The sequence below is a fragment of the Phycodurus eques genome, chromosome 22 (genome assembly GCF_024500275.1).
Source record: "Phycodurus eques isolate BA_2022a chromosome 22, UOR_Pequ_1.1, whole genome shotgun sequence".
NCBI classification, from domain to species: domain Eukaryota; kingdom Metazoa; phylum Chordata; class Actinopteri; order Syngnathiformes; family Syngnathidae; genus Phycodurus; species Phycodurus eques.
In genome coordinates, this window is record NC_084546.1 from 1,524,160 (window position 1) to 1,540,029 (window position 15,870).

The window sequence follows — 15,870 nt, forward strand, 5'->3', positions numbered from 1 at the left end:
CGCCCATCTCTGCATCACTATGGACGTTGAATTACAGATGGAACCCCTTGTAGTGAATATTCGAGTTATTTTGTGAGTATTTTAAAGGTTTTAAACTGAAATTACACACGCTAAAGCATGCTGAAGACCCGAGTGACATTTTGTTTTGTTTGTTGTTTTTAGCTAAGCCACTGGGAGGCATATTGTTTGGATGAGCGGCCGTGTCGTCAATCAACTCAGCTGGGAAGTGAAACAACAACAACAGGTTTGAATGGCGACGGTGTAAAAATTGCAATCACAATTTCGACATGTTGTTGTTGTTGTTGTTGTTGTAGTAGTAGTAGTAGTAGTTGTTGTAGTAGTTGTAGTAGTATTATGTGTGTGTGTGTGAGAAATACGAACAATAACAACAACACACACGCCATTCAAACCCGTGTTGTTGTTTCACTTCACAGTTGACATGCTAGCAATCGAGCTCTTATTTGAAACAATGTCTTCACAATACAAATATTTCTGTGCTCAAATCATATAGTGTTGATTTTATTTTATTTTATTATTTTGAAAAATATACTTGCGTATGTAGGCTTTTTGCTTGGAAGTATTTAATGAATAAAAGGTCATTTAATAAATACAAAATGCCATTAATTAAATAAAGAAATAAGAATTTAATTAAATAAAGAAAATGTCATGAATCTAAGATCTTGTTAAATATATAAAGATGCATTGATAGCAATTAATGCAAATATGTCATAAAAAATGTTTTAGTCTGGTAGTTCAATTCAAAAAGTGGAACTAAACATGAATTAATTTCATCACAACCAGCACTCCTACTGGAATAATTTAAAAGTCAGTACTTTTTAAAGACTTTAAAAGTCACTGTTTTTGTTTTTTTGTTTTCCTGACAGGTTCTTGGCCATCCATGCGCCCTACAATGACGGCAGCCTACGTTTGGACAGGTGTGAGTGCAGTTTTAAGGTTCTCGTGTGGACTTAGAATTTGACAGCATTTTAGTCATCAATGTTTGTGTGTGACCAATTCAAGTTTCTCACACAAACATCGATAGAAGCAGCTTGCGGAGCTGATGTGTGACGTCGCCACGGTGGACGTCAGCGGGCACACGCACATCTGACATCTCTCGCACATCTGATATATCTCGCGCAATGAACTGCAAACACTTCGGGACATGTTTTGTTTTAAATGAGGTTTAGGGTTGATTTTATTTTATTTTTTTAATGACATTGATGTGAACCACATTAATTTGAAAAAAAAAATATTTAAACTTATTAAAAATTGTTTATTATTTTTTTTAAATAAAATATTTCATGGACAAAAATATGCATATTTATAAAGGAAACAACTTGGTCCGCATCAATGTCATTTAAAAACACGTCCAAAATTGTGGCCTGTTTTTAAATGACATTGATGTGAACCACATTAGTTTGAAAAAATAAAGTATTTTAAATCATTTCAAATTGTTTAAGAAATGTTAGCTTTGGAAAAAAAAATTGTTTTTGTACAAAATCTAGATATTTAAAAAGAAACAACTTAGTCCACATCATGTAATTTAAAAATGCACCCAAAACTGTGGTGTGTTTTTCAATAACATTGATGTTTTTCTTCTTTTTTTTATTTTGAAAAAATATTTGCTATACATACCAGTCAAATGTTTTAGAACACCCCAACTTTTCCATCTTTTTTTTAAAAATTGAAATGTACGTAGTTCTATTTCTCATTTTACTCTGACAGAACAAATCACCTATTGACGTTACAAAAGAAACCATGGAATCAATCTACAAACCAAAATGTATCCCAAAAACCTTTGGGCAGGTAGAACAGCCGAACACACTTGTGGCATTATCTCCAAAATGGAAATGAACTATTCCTCGGGACGTTCTTCCCAACTTGTAGCATGGGCCTCTGGTGACGAGAGTGGCCCAAAACATGAGGTACACCTACATAAAAGAACTATAATGTGTTGCATTTATGAAATCAATGAACTGCTACAGAGAACATGTTGAGCTGTAAAAAAAATTAATAGTCAATGTCTATTTGAGTCGTCATGAAATTAAAGCCAAACTTCAATGATCCACCTTCAGGCAACCAAAAGTTGCCGTCTGCTTCTGTGTTCCGTCATCATTTTAGTGCACGTCGAGCCCGCAGTCAGCCGTCAACTTGATTTAAAAAGGACTATTTCACCAAGCAATGTCAAATATATATCTGCAAAATAAGAGCCAATTAAAATATGAATCTGACCAGTTTGGCTCCTGAACCTCGGCGTACGGTATCGGAACATCAGGTCTGGGGACGTCACCTTCATCTTCACGTGCGCTTTGAAGCTTTCATCTGTGAGGCCATGTGAGCGATGTTTGTTTTTAATATAATTCTAAACTACCTACCGGGAGTCGAATATATATTTTAATGTTAAGAGCACCATAATCTGCAAATTTAGAATGGCGTTTGAAAAAGGAACGAACTAAAATAAAAACAAAGGAAATACTCATTATTTTAGTTCAAAAGTCAGAGAGAGCCACAGCAGAAAGATGAAAGAGCCACGTGTGGCTCTGGAGCCGCGGGTTGCAGACCCCTGACTTGGCCAAACATTCGCGTGCCCGATGTGGCGGAGACATCGGCCATTTCAGAAATACAAAACAAAAATTATGAAAATAATTGAAACCATGTTTCACTAAGGTTATGAAATACATGCATCGATCCTGAAACATGATTATTCAACATTATTGAGTGGTATAATCTGTAATTTTATGAATTAAAGGGGATTTAATTCGATATTTTACACTTAAATAAATTCACATTGTCATGCAAAGAGCCACAGTGAAGAGGGGAAATAAATTGCACGACGAGATTTAAAGTCCTTATTTTAGGAGAAAAAAAGTCATATGTTTTCAAGATAAATTGTAAATTGTGCGGATTAAAAAAAGCGAATAGTTCTGGTCAAAGTTGAAATTTTTTTAAATAGAAATGTATATTCAAATTAAATCTTATATTTTTGAAAGCGAAAATATACCAATTTGTTCTTGTAATATTGCCACTGATCACAAAAATGTTTCAACTCTATTTATGCAATATTACAACTTTAATATTTAAGATAAAAAAAAAAGTACAACTTTTGTGTGCGCAAAAGAATGTTACTCACTACTTTTGCTTTTGTGCGCACGACAGGATCGGGCAGGTTTCGGGCCGACGGCCGACAGACATCTGGGAAAGGCGGACGGGACGCCGACCTGCGTTTGGACACGTGTGAGTACGCGATGTTGTGTGCTTATGGCAAGCCTTCTTAACATTGAAGAGCTGGACTGGATATGTGTTGAAGACCTCGCTCATTCAGTTTTGCCTCATCAAAACTGAATTCCAGATATCTGCGACGTCATTTCGCCGAGGACACATGACGTCACTTTTGCCATTCGTGCGTATGGGGTTCCGTCATTACAGATATATACACTTCCGTTGCCGATATTTGTAATTCACGAGCGGATATTGGCTGCTGAATTATAAATATCTGAAATGACGAACCCAATCACATCAATGGCAAAAGTGACGTCATTTGTCTGAGGCGAAATGACGCTGCAGATATCTGGAAATCAGTTTTGACGAGGGAAAACTGCATGAAAGAAATCTCTCTCTGTCGTTTGTGACTAGTCCAAAGGACGATGTTGATATCTACAATGTTCATTCCACATAGTCATAAGTGTTTCAAAGTTGAGGAGGCTTTCCATACATCGTGTGGTCGAGGCGATGTGTGATGTCACATGACACCACAAGGGGGCGTGAGTGCGCCCACCCATCTCTCTCTCTGAACTTTCAGAATCAGAATCATCTTTATTTGCCAAGTATGTCCAAAACACACAAGGAATTTGTCTCCGGTAGTTGGAGCCGCTCTCGTACAACAGACAGTCAATTTACAGAACACTTTGGCGACATAAAGACATTGACAAAAAACAATTGTGCAAAAAGATGCAGAGTCCTCGAGCACTGAGAGCAGTTCGAATGACTAATATTGCAATAGTCCGGTGCAATGACCATTGTGCAAAGGGCGCTGAGACTTTAACTTGAACCAAACCACACAGACAGCAAGAACATTATCACACACTTCTGGACATGTTTTTAAATAACAGTGATGTGGAGCAAGTTAGTTGGGAGGGAAAAAAAGAAAATATTTTAAATATATTATTTAAAAGTTGATTTGAAAAAAGGTTTCTTTTTTTTTTTAAAAACCACTTAACACCTAACGTCACATTTCTCGTTTTTTTTTTTAATGACAATGTGTATGAAGTTATCATCCATCCATTTTCCATCCCGCTTATCCTCACTAGGGTCACGGGCGCGCTGGAGCCTGTCCCAGCTGACTTCGGGCGAGAGGCGGCGAACACCCTGAAGTGGTAGCCAGCCTCTAAATTGAAACATTATGCTTTTTTTAAAATAACTTTAATATTTTGAAAGGAATTTATGTTAAATATATATATTTTTAAATAACTTGGTCGACATCAGTGTCATTTAAAAACATGGCCAGAACTGTGCCATGTTTTTTTTTTTTTTTTATGACATTGATGTGGATCGAGTTATTTAAATAAAAAAATAAAAAAAAAAAAAATCTAACTTTTATTTTTAAAGTAATTTATGATAGGAAAATTGTATTTTTTAAATGACTACTTGGTCCACTATCAATGTTGTTTAAAAACACCTATCACATTTCTTGACGTGTTTTTAAACGACATGGTTGTGGACCAAGTTATTTTTAAAAAGTAATGTTTTAATATTTTTCAAATAACTTGGTCCACATCAATGTCATTCAAAAACACATGTGCAGAACTGTGCCATGTTTTTAAATGACATTGATGTGGACAGAGTTATTTAAAAAGAAAAAAATCGAACATTGAATATTTAAAAAAAATAATAATTTTAATTACTTGGTTCACATCAATGTTTAAAAACATGTATCAGGTTTCTGGGCGTGTTTTTAAAGGACACTGATGTGGAATGAGAAAAAAAAAAAACATAAATTTGAATAGTTTGAAAATAACTTAGATTTAGATTGATAGATTTCTGAAATTACTTGGTCCACATCAATGTCATTTCAAAACGTATGTCACATTTTTTGACTTGTTTTTCCAATGACATTGCCGTACACGAAGCGATCCAAAAAATGTTTTGTCAAAAGAACTTACTTTTGTCAGAGAGAGAGATGTCAGACGGGTTTGTGCGTTCACATCCGCCTCGGTGCCGTCACACTCGAGCTCAGCGAGCGCTCGACACTTCGGCCGCTTCCGTGCGCGGCCTGTCGTCAATGTTAACGTGTGCAACTTGAATTCGTCCCGCACGAACGTTCATTGCTAAAATGTCATCACGGCTTTGCTGCCCAATAAATTGTTCAACTTGAGTTATGGTGTTTTCTTGCCAAGTCTGCCCTTACCTCATTTGGAGCCTTTCGTGCATCGTGGTCGCCGCATGGACGGCTCTTCAACAGCTGCTTTGAGTCTTGAGGTGAGAGTTGCGCAGCAGTCATTACAGTGAACGCGAGTGTATCATTGTTCCTCTCTGTCTCCACATGACGCAAAACGACAGGACTTTGAGAAGTCTTGTAGCTTTGCTCATGTGGAGATAGAGGGCAACTGTAATAAACTGGCGTTCACTGTAGTGACTGATGTGCAACTTAGACCTCAGGACTCCAAAACAGCTTTTGAAAAGGCGTCTTCAAATCCACCAATCACAGCGCTTCAATGCGCCGAGGCCAGCCAATCAGAGCGACCTCATTTGCATAGCCACGCCCACTTTTGCGCCTTTCTCGCATCTAGACCAATCAGAATGCTTCAAATGTGCGTAGCCACGCCCACTTTTGGACCAATCACAGTCTTGGATTCTCATTGCGTCAGCCAATCACAAAGCATTATTCCAGCCCTTGCCCTGCTCATTTTCCCTGAAAAAAGAAATCCTGGGGAGGAAATCCCAGGAAAAAAAATTTGAAAAAAAAAAAAAAATCCGCAAAAAATTTGAAAAAAACCCCAAAAAAATGTGAAAAAATTTTTTGAAAATATTTTTAGGTTTTTTAAGTAAAGAAACTAAGTTTTTTTTGTGATGTGTGTTTGAAGAATGAGAAGAGTTTAAGTGTTGTAATAACCTTTTATTTTTTTGCAGAGTAGATGTTAAGCAACAGACACGAAATCACAAAGGAAACCAAATCGAAGTCTGATGACATCAGCAATCGTTTCATCGCTGCCTGGTGAAGTAGTCGGCCAGTGTGACGAGAGCGAGGACCGGTGTGCGGACCTAAGACAACAAGACATCCGTGAGTTAAAAGTTAAGTCAACCTGTTGTGCAGCAAATGATCTTTGACACGAAACCTACCAGCGAGGAAGACAGGCGACTTGTTTTCTGGGCCTGAGCGCACTCGCACGGCTGCGTGACCGGGAAGCTGACAGTGTTCCGCTGCAACTCTGGAAGAAGGTGAAAAATAAAAAACTGGATCAAAGAAGAATTGTGGAATGAAGACATTTCAAAGCGCGTACCGTCCAGGGGTCAAGGTCTCCCGCTGTTCCAAAATTTGGCTTCAGCATCTTGTGGATGAAAGAAAGCAACAAGAAAAACATTTTGGTGTGCAGCTCTGCTCCGTACAGTGAATGCAGCATTTCACTTTGTAGGAAAGATGGCTCCAGAATGACAAGGAACATGGAAGTGGACACAGACTCCATTTGCATTTTTTTTGTGGTTAAGTGTCGACCGCAACCTTCGGCAGAAGCTGTTTGAGCGTGACGAGGAACCGTCTTTGTATCAAACGTCTTCTGAAGACTCCACGGTGGTACAGACTTCTCCAGGAGACCTGAACACAACAAGAGATTAACGGGGAACCAGTACAGCTGCTGTTTAATAAATGTATTAGCAAGGCATCAACAAAGATTAACAGAGGTGAGGACATTCTGCACGTTCATGTAGAACTTTTCTCTTTGCCCAGCAGGTGGAGGAGCTTTCTGGCCGAGTTCCCGATGGCACTTGGACTGGAAGCTGACCTGTATGTGGAGTCAAAGAAAAAGCAGGTGAGGGGGTGCTTCAAACTTAAATTTGCTGAGCTTGTTTTGTAGCTTACGTCACCTCTCAACATGTTGGACAGAAATTTGACCATGACGCCATGTTTCCACCACCTACAACAACAAGAAACCAAGTATTTGGATTCATCAAGTCTGTCTTTGCAAAAGGTTCCAACCTTGATTGAAATTTACTTCAGGAGATCAGGTTCTCCAGGGATCCTTCAGCGCCACCTGGTGGACGTGCGCATGAAGAACATTGCCTGGCTGCAGCACATCTCAGAGTGCAACTGCAGAAGAGAGTTGTTAAAAACTTAACTGCTCAATTTCTCATGTCAGCTGTGTGTGTTTTTTTTTTTTTTTTTTTTTTAAATCCCACCATCTTGTTCCTCAGCTCCCAATGACTTCAAACAAGAGGCTGTTGTAACTGCAGACAAAAGACAACAACAGACACTGCTGCAAAATCATCTCAGGTCGACTGGAACCTTCTGCTTGAACAAGTACTGGGACAAGAACCGTTTTTGTATCAAATGACTGAAGCCTTCAGAATGGACTGGTGGCGCAGAGACTTCTCCGGGAGACCTGAACACAACAAGAGATGAACGAGGGACCAGCCAAGCTCCTATTTAGTAAGTTTATTTGCATGCGTCAACAGTCAAGCTGAAGGCAGCACTGTTGACCTTCTGCACATTCATGTAGAACTAGTCTCTTTTCCCAGCAGGTCCAGGATCTTGGTGGCAGAGTCCCCAATGGCACTTTGACTGGAAGCTGACCTGCAAGTGGAGTCAAAGAAAAAACAGGTGAGGGCGCTTCAAACTTAAATTTGTTGAGCTTGTTTTGGAGTCACCTCAACGTGTTGGGCAGGAAGTTGATCATGATGCCATGTTTCCACCACCTGGAACAACAAACACAATTCATTAAGTCTGTCTTTCCAACAGGTCCAAGCTTAGCGATCTACTTCCCCTTCAGCTTGAACACAACTGCACAAGAACCATCTCCGCATCGAACAACTGAAGCCTTCACAGTGGACTGGTGGCGCAGAGACTTCTCCGGGAGACCTGAACACAACAAGAGATGAACGAGGGACCAGCCAAGCTCCTATTTAGTAAGTTTATTTGAATGTGTCAACATTCAAGATTAAGGCAGCGTTTTTGACCTGCACATTCATGTGAAACTCTTCTCTTTACCCAGCAAGTGCAGGATCTTGGTGGCAGAGTCCCCCATGGCACTTGGACTGGAAGCCGACCTGCATGTGGAGTCAAAAAGAAAAAGCAGGTGAGGGCACGTCATACTTACATTTGCTGTATTTATTTGTAGCGCAATGTCACCTCAACATGTTGGACAGGAAGTTGATCGTGAAGCCATGTTTCCACCAGCTGGAACAACAAACAATTCATTAAGTTTGTCTTTTCAACAGGTCCCAAGCTTCGAGATCTACTTCACCATTTGATCCATGATCTCTAGGGATCCTTCAGCACCACCTGGTGGACGTGAGCAGCAAGAACATGCAAGTGTCCTGGCCCGAGAAGGTAAAGAACTTTATAAGGTTCTGGCTGCAGAGCATCTCAGAGTGGAGGAACTGCAGAAGAGAGAAATTTCTTGTCAGCCATTTTGTTTTTTAATACCACCATCTTGCTCCTCAGTTCTCCATGATGTCAAACAAGGGTGTCGTGACTGTGGACAAAAGAAAAACGAACGAGGGACCAGTTGAGTCGCTTTTTAATAAGTTTATTAGCATGTGTCAACATTGAAGAGCTTCTGCAGGTTTATAAAGAACTTCTCTTGCCCAGCAGGTGCAGGATCTTGGTGGCAGAGTCTCTGATTGCACTTTGACTGGAAGCAGACTTGCATGTGGAGTCAAAAAGAAAAAGCTGGTGAGGGCTCTTCAAAGGAAAATTGGCAGTTTTTGTTTGTAGCTTACGTTACATCTCAGCATGTTGGACAGGAAGTTTAGCATGACTCTTTGTTTAGAACAAACAGTAAGTTCATTGAGGTCTCGTCTTTCCAACAGGTGCCAAGCTTGGAGATCTACTTCACCAGTTGATCCATGACCAGGTTCTCCTGGGATCCTTACGCGCCACCTGGTGGACGTGAGCAGCAAGAACATGCAAGTGTCCAGGAGCGAGAAGGTAAAGAACTTGAGGGTTCTGGCTGCAGTGTATCTCAGAGTGCAACTTTGGAGGAACTGCAGAAGAGAAAGATGTTAAATTGCACTTGTCAGCCATTTTGTTTTTTATACCACCAATGTGCATCTCAGCTCTCTGACGTCCATCAAGAGGCTGTCGTGACTGCAGACGGCAAAAGAAAAAGACAAGAAAGCTTACTGCTGGAAAGTCATCTCAGGTGTCCTTACCCTCCTTCAGTCTCATCTGCAGCTTTTTCTTCCTGTGGTGATACAAGAGGTGCACATTAAAGGTCAACACTGACATCGAGTGCGTGTTCCCACCTAGACCGTGATGTCACTGGTCTGCACATGCTGAAGCAAATTAGTCAAATGTTTTTTTCCCCTCATATGAAACTTTGCCACCAGTGAGAGCAGGGCAGAGCTGGACAACTCGTCAGTGACGGCCTGAAAGACAACAAAATTAGCGGTCGAGTTCTCCCAATTCAACGTGACAGTTTCTTGACGTGCGTTTCAGGAGTAGACTGAAAAAATACAAAACAAATAAAAGTCTTAAACCTTGTCCCAAACGTCACAGGTGGTCAGCCATTTTAAGGTCAAGTTGGCCATTCTGTTGCAGATTTGAACTTGTGGACAGAAAGGAGACAATTAACACAAGCATTTGAACGTCTTTCATTCTGTTGGATTGTGAATATGTACAAGTTTCGTCCAGATCCCGAAAAAGCTTTGAGCCAATACTTGAATGATAAAGCGTGCATTCAGTTCTCCTCCTATACCCCAAATAAATGTGTTTTGGTCTCATTTCAACTCGTAAGCGACGTTAATTGCCCACGGTGCCTCAAACGGTTTAGCTAGCACGCTAGCAAGGTGTTAGCACGACAAAGTGTTAATTTAACTTACTTTTGATGTTTTTCGGTCACTTCAACGTGCCCAAAAGACAGTGACTTAAACGAGGCTAAAGAAGTGAGCGTGAGCACTTACTCTGTCAAAGTTTTGTCGATCTTGTGGAAACGACGGTGACGGAATGCTGCCACAAAGAACGTTCGCCTTCGAAGTCCCCACTTAAATAGGGGTTGGGTGATGACGTAATAACATAAAAAAAGGAAAAATACATTTAAAAAATGTAAACAAGAGCATAGAAAGTGGGGCGACCCATTGCCAAATCGAGTTGAAATATTGTCACCAATGGGGTTTGAACCCCAGCCACCTGAGTCGGAGTCCTCGACGCAATTCACTAAGCCAGAAATCAGACGGGAGATTCGCCTGCGCGTGTCCGTATTTGTCAATCCTTTGACAAAGACGAGCAAAAGACTCCATAAGTACAAGTAAAACGGCGTGAAAATAGTTGAGCAAAGATGGCCGAATGGTTTCATACGTTGACTTGTGACCAAGCGAGCCGTGTTCGATCCTCACTGGTGCTCCATTTATATTCACCAATGGAGGCGCCACCTGCCGGAGTGTGTTTCAACATACTTGGAGAAATGTCGAGAAACTTCTAAGTCCGACAGAACAGTCCAGTTGCGATCGAGTCAAAGTCCTGACAAGCAAGTGACCCTCGTGAATGAGAATTCACTTATTATCGATGGGCTCAGGCGGGGCTCGAACCCGGGTCGCCGGATCCGGAGGCAGCGTTTTAAATTATTAGCCTATTTTTTTGGAAATTTTTTGATTTTTTCGGTCATATTTATCGGGTCGGAACCGGACGATAACGTTCAAAAGGTACCAGATCATTTGTATTTTCAGAATGGAAGTAGTCCAGTGTGTAGAGACACTGCCAACGCCGCTGGCGGCTCGGGTTCGATCCTTCCTTCTGCTCCATTTATATATATGATAAACATTATAAATGGAACAGAAACGGTGGGGATCGAACCGAAGATGCCAGAAGCGTAGGCGCAGTGTATTAGACCACTCGACTATCGAGTTTTTGAAGTCTTCGACTTCTGGTCCTCATTTATCATTGTGTTTGGGTGGAGGAGGAGGATCAATACGTTTCCAATGCCAAGAATTGTTAAGCTGGAGTTGGTATAGTGCGTAGCGATGCTACCTAGGACGCAGGCTGCTCGGGTTCGATCCTGCCTTCTGCTCCATTTATGGTTATGTATGTGGAATATATTATAAATGTGACAGCGAGGGTGGGGATCGAACCCGTGTCACCGGAACCGCGGGTAAAGTTTTAGACCACTGGACTATCTCGGACGATTCCGATTTTCATTTCCAATGAAAATGAGATGTAAAAAATATTCGCATTTTCGTATTCATCGCCATTAGATGAAGTTACACATACCTTTTACAGAGAATACATTTGCACCGGAGAGTAGTCCAGTGATACGGGTTGCTGACTCCTGCTAGCGAGACTCGGGTTCGATCCTCGCCTGGTCTTCAGTTTATATTGTATATTTGGACGTTTTAAATAAAGAGGATAAAGCGGGCATCGAACCCGCATTGTCAGAAGATGAGGTACTGTTTTAAACACCAGACCAGCTCGCCTGAAGGGCGAACGTGTTGGAGGTCATATTTACAGGATTAGTGATATACAAGCCAGCATCAAGGCCAATTGGACTGAAAATTTTGGAATTTATTGGTTCTATTTATGAAGTTGGAGCGCCGTTGGTTTTGTATGAACACGTACGAATCACCAAAGCCTGTCAGATGGAAAATAGCCACTGACTATAAATCTGGTTCGATCCTTCCTTTGTCCAGCACTTATATTTCTCCGCGATATTTGTTAATAAGTGGAGTCCAGAGTGGAACTCGAACCCTGGACACCCGAACCGGAGATAAAGTTTTAGACCACTCGACCATTTTATCGGGCAGGTTTTGGAATTTTGTGTTTTATTTATTGGTTCGTAATCTCAATTTATACCCAAAATGTTCACAAAGTTAGTCCAGTGGATTGTGTTCTCGACTCTGATTCTGGTGGCACGAATTCGACCCTCACTTTGTCCTTCATTTATGGCCCTTCATAAATTTGATTCATAAATGGGATGCACAGGGGGACTCAAACCCGATTCACCGGAACCTGAGGCCAAGTTTTAGACCGTTCGACTATATCTCTGGAGAGTTTTGTGATTTTTAGGTTTGTCTATGGGCTCAGGTCATGCAGGGCAAGCCGCTATTTGCCTGCAGTTACAGGAAGAAACTGACAGAGGTGCTCGGCCTCACTCTTGAAGAGGTCAACATCCACCCTTGACATGTTGGAGAGCTTTCAGAAATTTGGGTTGTATTTATAGTTTGTCATCCAAGTGACAGAAGATGCATCCCTTAACATCCAACCTCAACTTTATGGACAACCTCCCCCACACAAGCAAGCACGGCTTCAAAATCACTATGAATGAACATGTGAGTGTGTCGTGTTCGACTTTGCTTTATTTTTGATCATGAATAAAGTAATTTCAAAGTCACAACAAAAATAAATCAGAAGTGTCTTGTCTGCAACAATCAAATTCATACAATGACAAACAGTATTTCAAGATGCTTTGAGTTGTGGGGTCTCTCCAGCTGGTCAAAATCCTGGTCTGACAGAGACAGGGTCTTGACACACGTCTTTTCAACAGGTCCTAAGCTTTGAGAGCTACAGCAGTGGATCATGATCAGGTTCTCCAGGAATTTTTCGTTGCCACCTGGTGGCCGTGAGCAGCAAGACCATGCTACTGTCCAGGAGAGGGAGAGAGAGAGAGAGAATAAAGACCTTGGTTTCTGGCTGCAGCGCATCTCAGAATGCAACTTTGGGGGAACTGCAGAAGAGACAGACATTAAATTGCTCATTTCAGCCATTTTGTTTTTATACCACCATCTTGTTCCCCCGCTGTCCGAGAAGCCAGACACGCACAAATAAATTAAAGTAAACAGACTGGAACCTTCTGCGACAGACTTCTCCAGGACACCTGAAAACAAGATGAGTGAGGGACCAGTCAAGCTGCCATTTAGTAATTTTATTAGCATGTGTCAACATTCAAGGCGGCAGCATTGAGGATCTTCTGCACATTTATGTAGAACTCATCTCTTTGCCCAGCACGTGCAGGATCTTGCTGGCCGAGTCCCCGATAGCACTTGGACTGGAAGCTGACCTGCATGTGGAGTCAAAGAAAAAGCAGGTGAGGGGTGCTTCAAACTTAAATATGCTGAGCTTGTTTTGTATTAAGTCACCTCTCAACATGTTGGACAGGAAGTTGATCATGACGCCATGTTTCCACCACCTGGAACAACAAATGGTAAATTCATTCAAGCGTCTTTCCAACTGGCCCGAGCTTGGAGATCTACTTCACCAGTTGATCCAGGACCAGGCTCTCCAGGAATGCTCGGGCGCCACATGGTGGACGTGAGCAGCAAGAACATGCTTGTGTCCAGGAGCAAAAAGGTAAAGAACTTGAGGGTTGTGGCTCCAGCGCATCTCAGAGTGCAACTTTGGGGGAACAAATTTAAAAACTTCTGTCAGCCATTTTGTTTGTTTTTATACCAATATCTTGTATAACAAAAACCAAAGGTTACTGCTGGAAAGTCATCTCAGGTGTCCTTACCCTCCTTCAGTCTCATCCGCTTCATCCTGGGTTGATACAAAAGCACCACAACATTAAACGTTAACCCCAACATTTGGTGTTGCCATCGAGTGCGTGTTCCCACCTGAACGGTGATGACATCGCTGGAGGCTGCCTGGTCAGCTCGTGCTGAAAGAAATGAGTCACTTTTGTTTGTTTTTTTACATGTATGAAAGTTTGTCTCACCAGGGCGCAGCCGGACGCCTCGTCAGCGACGGCCTGAAAGACACGACAACACTGTTGGCGTTCGACGTCTCCCAATTCAGCCCCACGAGCCAGTTTGACTTCGCAACGTGACAATTGAGCGAGGAGTTTATCAGTAGACCCACAAAAGTCTCAAGAGGCCTGCCCCAAAATTCAGCCATTTTGTTGAAGATTTGAACCTGTAATCAGAATTCACCCAAAGACAATTACTTGATTTATTCTGTTTAATAAAGGATATGCTGTGTAGAGAAACAGGAATACGGTTGAAGATTCAAACCTATGAACAGAAAGGAGAAACGGATGAATAATTCTCTTTCATTTAATATAAACAATTAAAAAAGCAGACATTTTAGACTCAATTCCAAGATGTGCACAAAAAAATAAAAAATTAACACCAAGATAATTACACTTCATTCAGTTGAATTGTGAATCTGTACAAGTTGTGTACTTACCTCCTGCAAAACGGCATCTTTTGTCCAAATGCTGGAAAAGGTTGAGGCAAAACTTTATAAAAGTGCCAATAATTCAAAGCACATGCACGTCATTAGTGTATGTACTAAATTATAAATTAAACTCCTGTAAACTCCCCGTTATTACTTCGTTTACTTACGTTGTGCATTCATTTATCAGCATATACGCCAGATAAATGCGTTTTGGTGTGGTTTAAGCTCGCAGGAGACGTTAAATGCCTCCGAGCGCTCAAAGGTTTTAGCTAGCATGCTAGCAAGATGTTAGCACCCTGAAAAGAGAGACTTGGTGTTCATTTGACTTGCTTTGACATGTTTTGGTCACTTCGAAATGTTCAAAGTGAGCAAAATGCAGCGAATTTTGCGAAGCTTAAGAAGAGAGTGTGAGCACTTAGTTACCTTGTCAAAGTTTTGGACGATCTTGTGGAAACGCCGGTGACGGGACGCTGGCAAAAGAGAACGAGTGTCTCGTTTGGCCCGACTTAAATAGGCTGACGGTGATGACGCAATAATTGGAAAAAAAAACTATCACAGGAAAGTATAGAAAATGTGTGTTCCATTGAAAAAGCAAACAGTTAAATGTATTGACTTAAACACAGCTAACTGGCAGCAGGAGGGTTCGAAGCCGGACCGCCTGCTTCGCAGTTCTGGTCGGAACGCACTGGACTAGATCCGACTGACGCTGTCTCCTATGTGCAGTGGTATTAGTCATATATTTTGGCACGAAGCGTGTTCACGGATTTACTTATCGATGAATACAAACAAACGTCACACAAACGGCTGATCAAAACTGGTCTAAAGGTTTAATGCTTTACCTGCTGCCCAGGAGACGTGGGTTCGAGCCTCCTTTCTGCTCCATGTATCTTATATCTGTATAAGTGGAGGAGAAGGTGGGTAAGGGGGAAGGTGGGGATTGAACCTTGGTCACCAAAACCGGAGGTAAAGTTTTAGACCATTCGGCTGAAAATTTAGATAATTTTTTGGTTGTATTTATGGTGTTTGAACACCGGTGTTGTCGCTCACATATAAATACGTACGAATCGGCAAAGGTTGTCGGATGGAAAATAGCTCAATGGTTTGTGTCACTGACTAATTCTGGTGACTAGTGTTCGATCCTTCCTTAGTTCACCGTTTATATCTCTCAACAATATTTGTTAATAAGTGGATTTCAGAGTTGGGGTCGAACACGGGGACGCCCGAAGCGGAGGTAAAGTTTTAGACCATTCGGCCAATTCGACTGCAAACTTTGGAATTTTTGGGTTGTATTTATGACTTTTGAGCATTGATGTCGCCGCTCAGACATTAATACGTACGAATCACCTGAGCTTGTCAACTGCAACAGAGTCCAGCGGTTTGGGTCACTGACTATAATATTGCTGACTCGTGTTCGATCCTTCCTTTGTCCAACATTTATATTTCTCCACAATGTTTGTTAATAAGTGGAGATCAGAATCGGGATCGAACCCGGGATGCCCGAACCGGAGGTAAAGTTTTAGACCATTCGGCCAATTCGACTGAAAATGTTTGAATTT

At 41.4% G+C, this 15,870-nt stretch overlaps 3 long non-coding RNA genes across 18 annotated transcripts; 1 reads left to right on the top strand and 2 right to left on the bottom strand.

Moving 5' to 3' along the window:
* LOC133397207 (uncharacterized) lies at positions 1 to 12,463 on the top strand. Of its 13 annotated transcripts, none has more exons than XR_009767565.1 (14): positions 1 to 72; positions 885 to 935; positions 3,157 to 3,234; positions 6,132 to 7,022; positions 7,097 to 7,147; positions 7,211 to 7,639; positions 7,729 to 7,810; positions 7,949 to 8,115; positions 8,202 to 8,285; positions 8,428 to 8,539; positions 8,654 to 8,716; positions 8,804 to 8,884; positions 9,022 to 9,139; positions 9,268 to 12,463. It is a non-coding gene; the product is annotated as an uncharacterized LOC133397207 (long non-coding RNA). The 13 variants fall into 13 exon arrangements; XR_009767567.1 differs by having other exon boundaries at positions 6,132 to 6,288; positions 6,944 to 7,022; positions 7,097 to 7,639; XR_009767569.1 differs by having other exon boundaries at positions 6,132 to 6,277; positions 6,941 to 7,022; positions 7,097 to 7,639.
* LOC133397210 (uncharacterized) lies at positions 8,353 to 10,554 on the bottom strand. 2 transcript variants are annotated; one of them, XR_009767576.1, is made up of 3 exons: positions 10,114 to 10,554; positions 9,691 to 9,758; positions 8,353 to 9,579 (listed from the first exon to the last, which is right to left on the bottom strand). It is a non-coding gene; the product is annotated as an uncharacterized LOC133397210 (long non-coding RNA). The 2 variants fall into 2 exon arrangements; XR_009767575.1 differs by having other exon boundaries at positions 8,353 to 8,854; positions 8,932 to 9,758.
* A 22-nt stretch (positions 12,464 to 12,485) lies between the features above and the next one.
* LOC133397209 (uncharacterized) lies at positions 12,486 to 14,896 on the bottom strand. Of its 3 annotated transcripts, XR_009767573.1 has the most exons (10): positions 14,738 to 14,893; positions 14,482 to 14,610; positions 14,324 to 14,354; positions 13,997 to 14,148; positions 13,854 to 13,886; positions 13,753 to 13,796; positions 13,650 to 13,675; positions 13,398 to 13,534; positions 13,279 to 13,328; positions 12,486 to 13,199 (listed from the first exon to the last, which is right to left on the bottom strand). It is a non-coding gene; the product is annotated as an uncharacterized LOC133397209 (long non-coding RNA). The 3 variants fall into 3 exon arrangements; XR_009767574.1 differs by having other exon boundaries at positions 13,854 to 14,050; positions 14,738 to 14,896; XR_009767572.1 differs by having other exon boundaries at positions 13,854 to 14,148; positions 14,738 to 14,892.
* Positions 14,897 to 15,870: the final 974 nt, after the last annotated feature.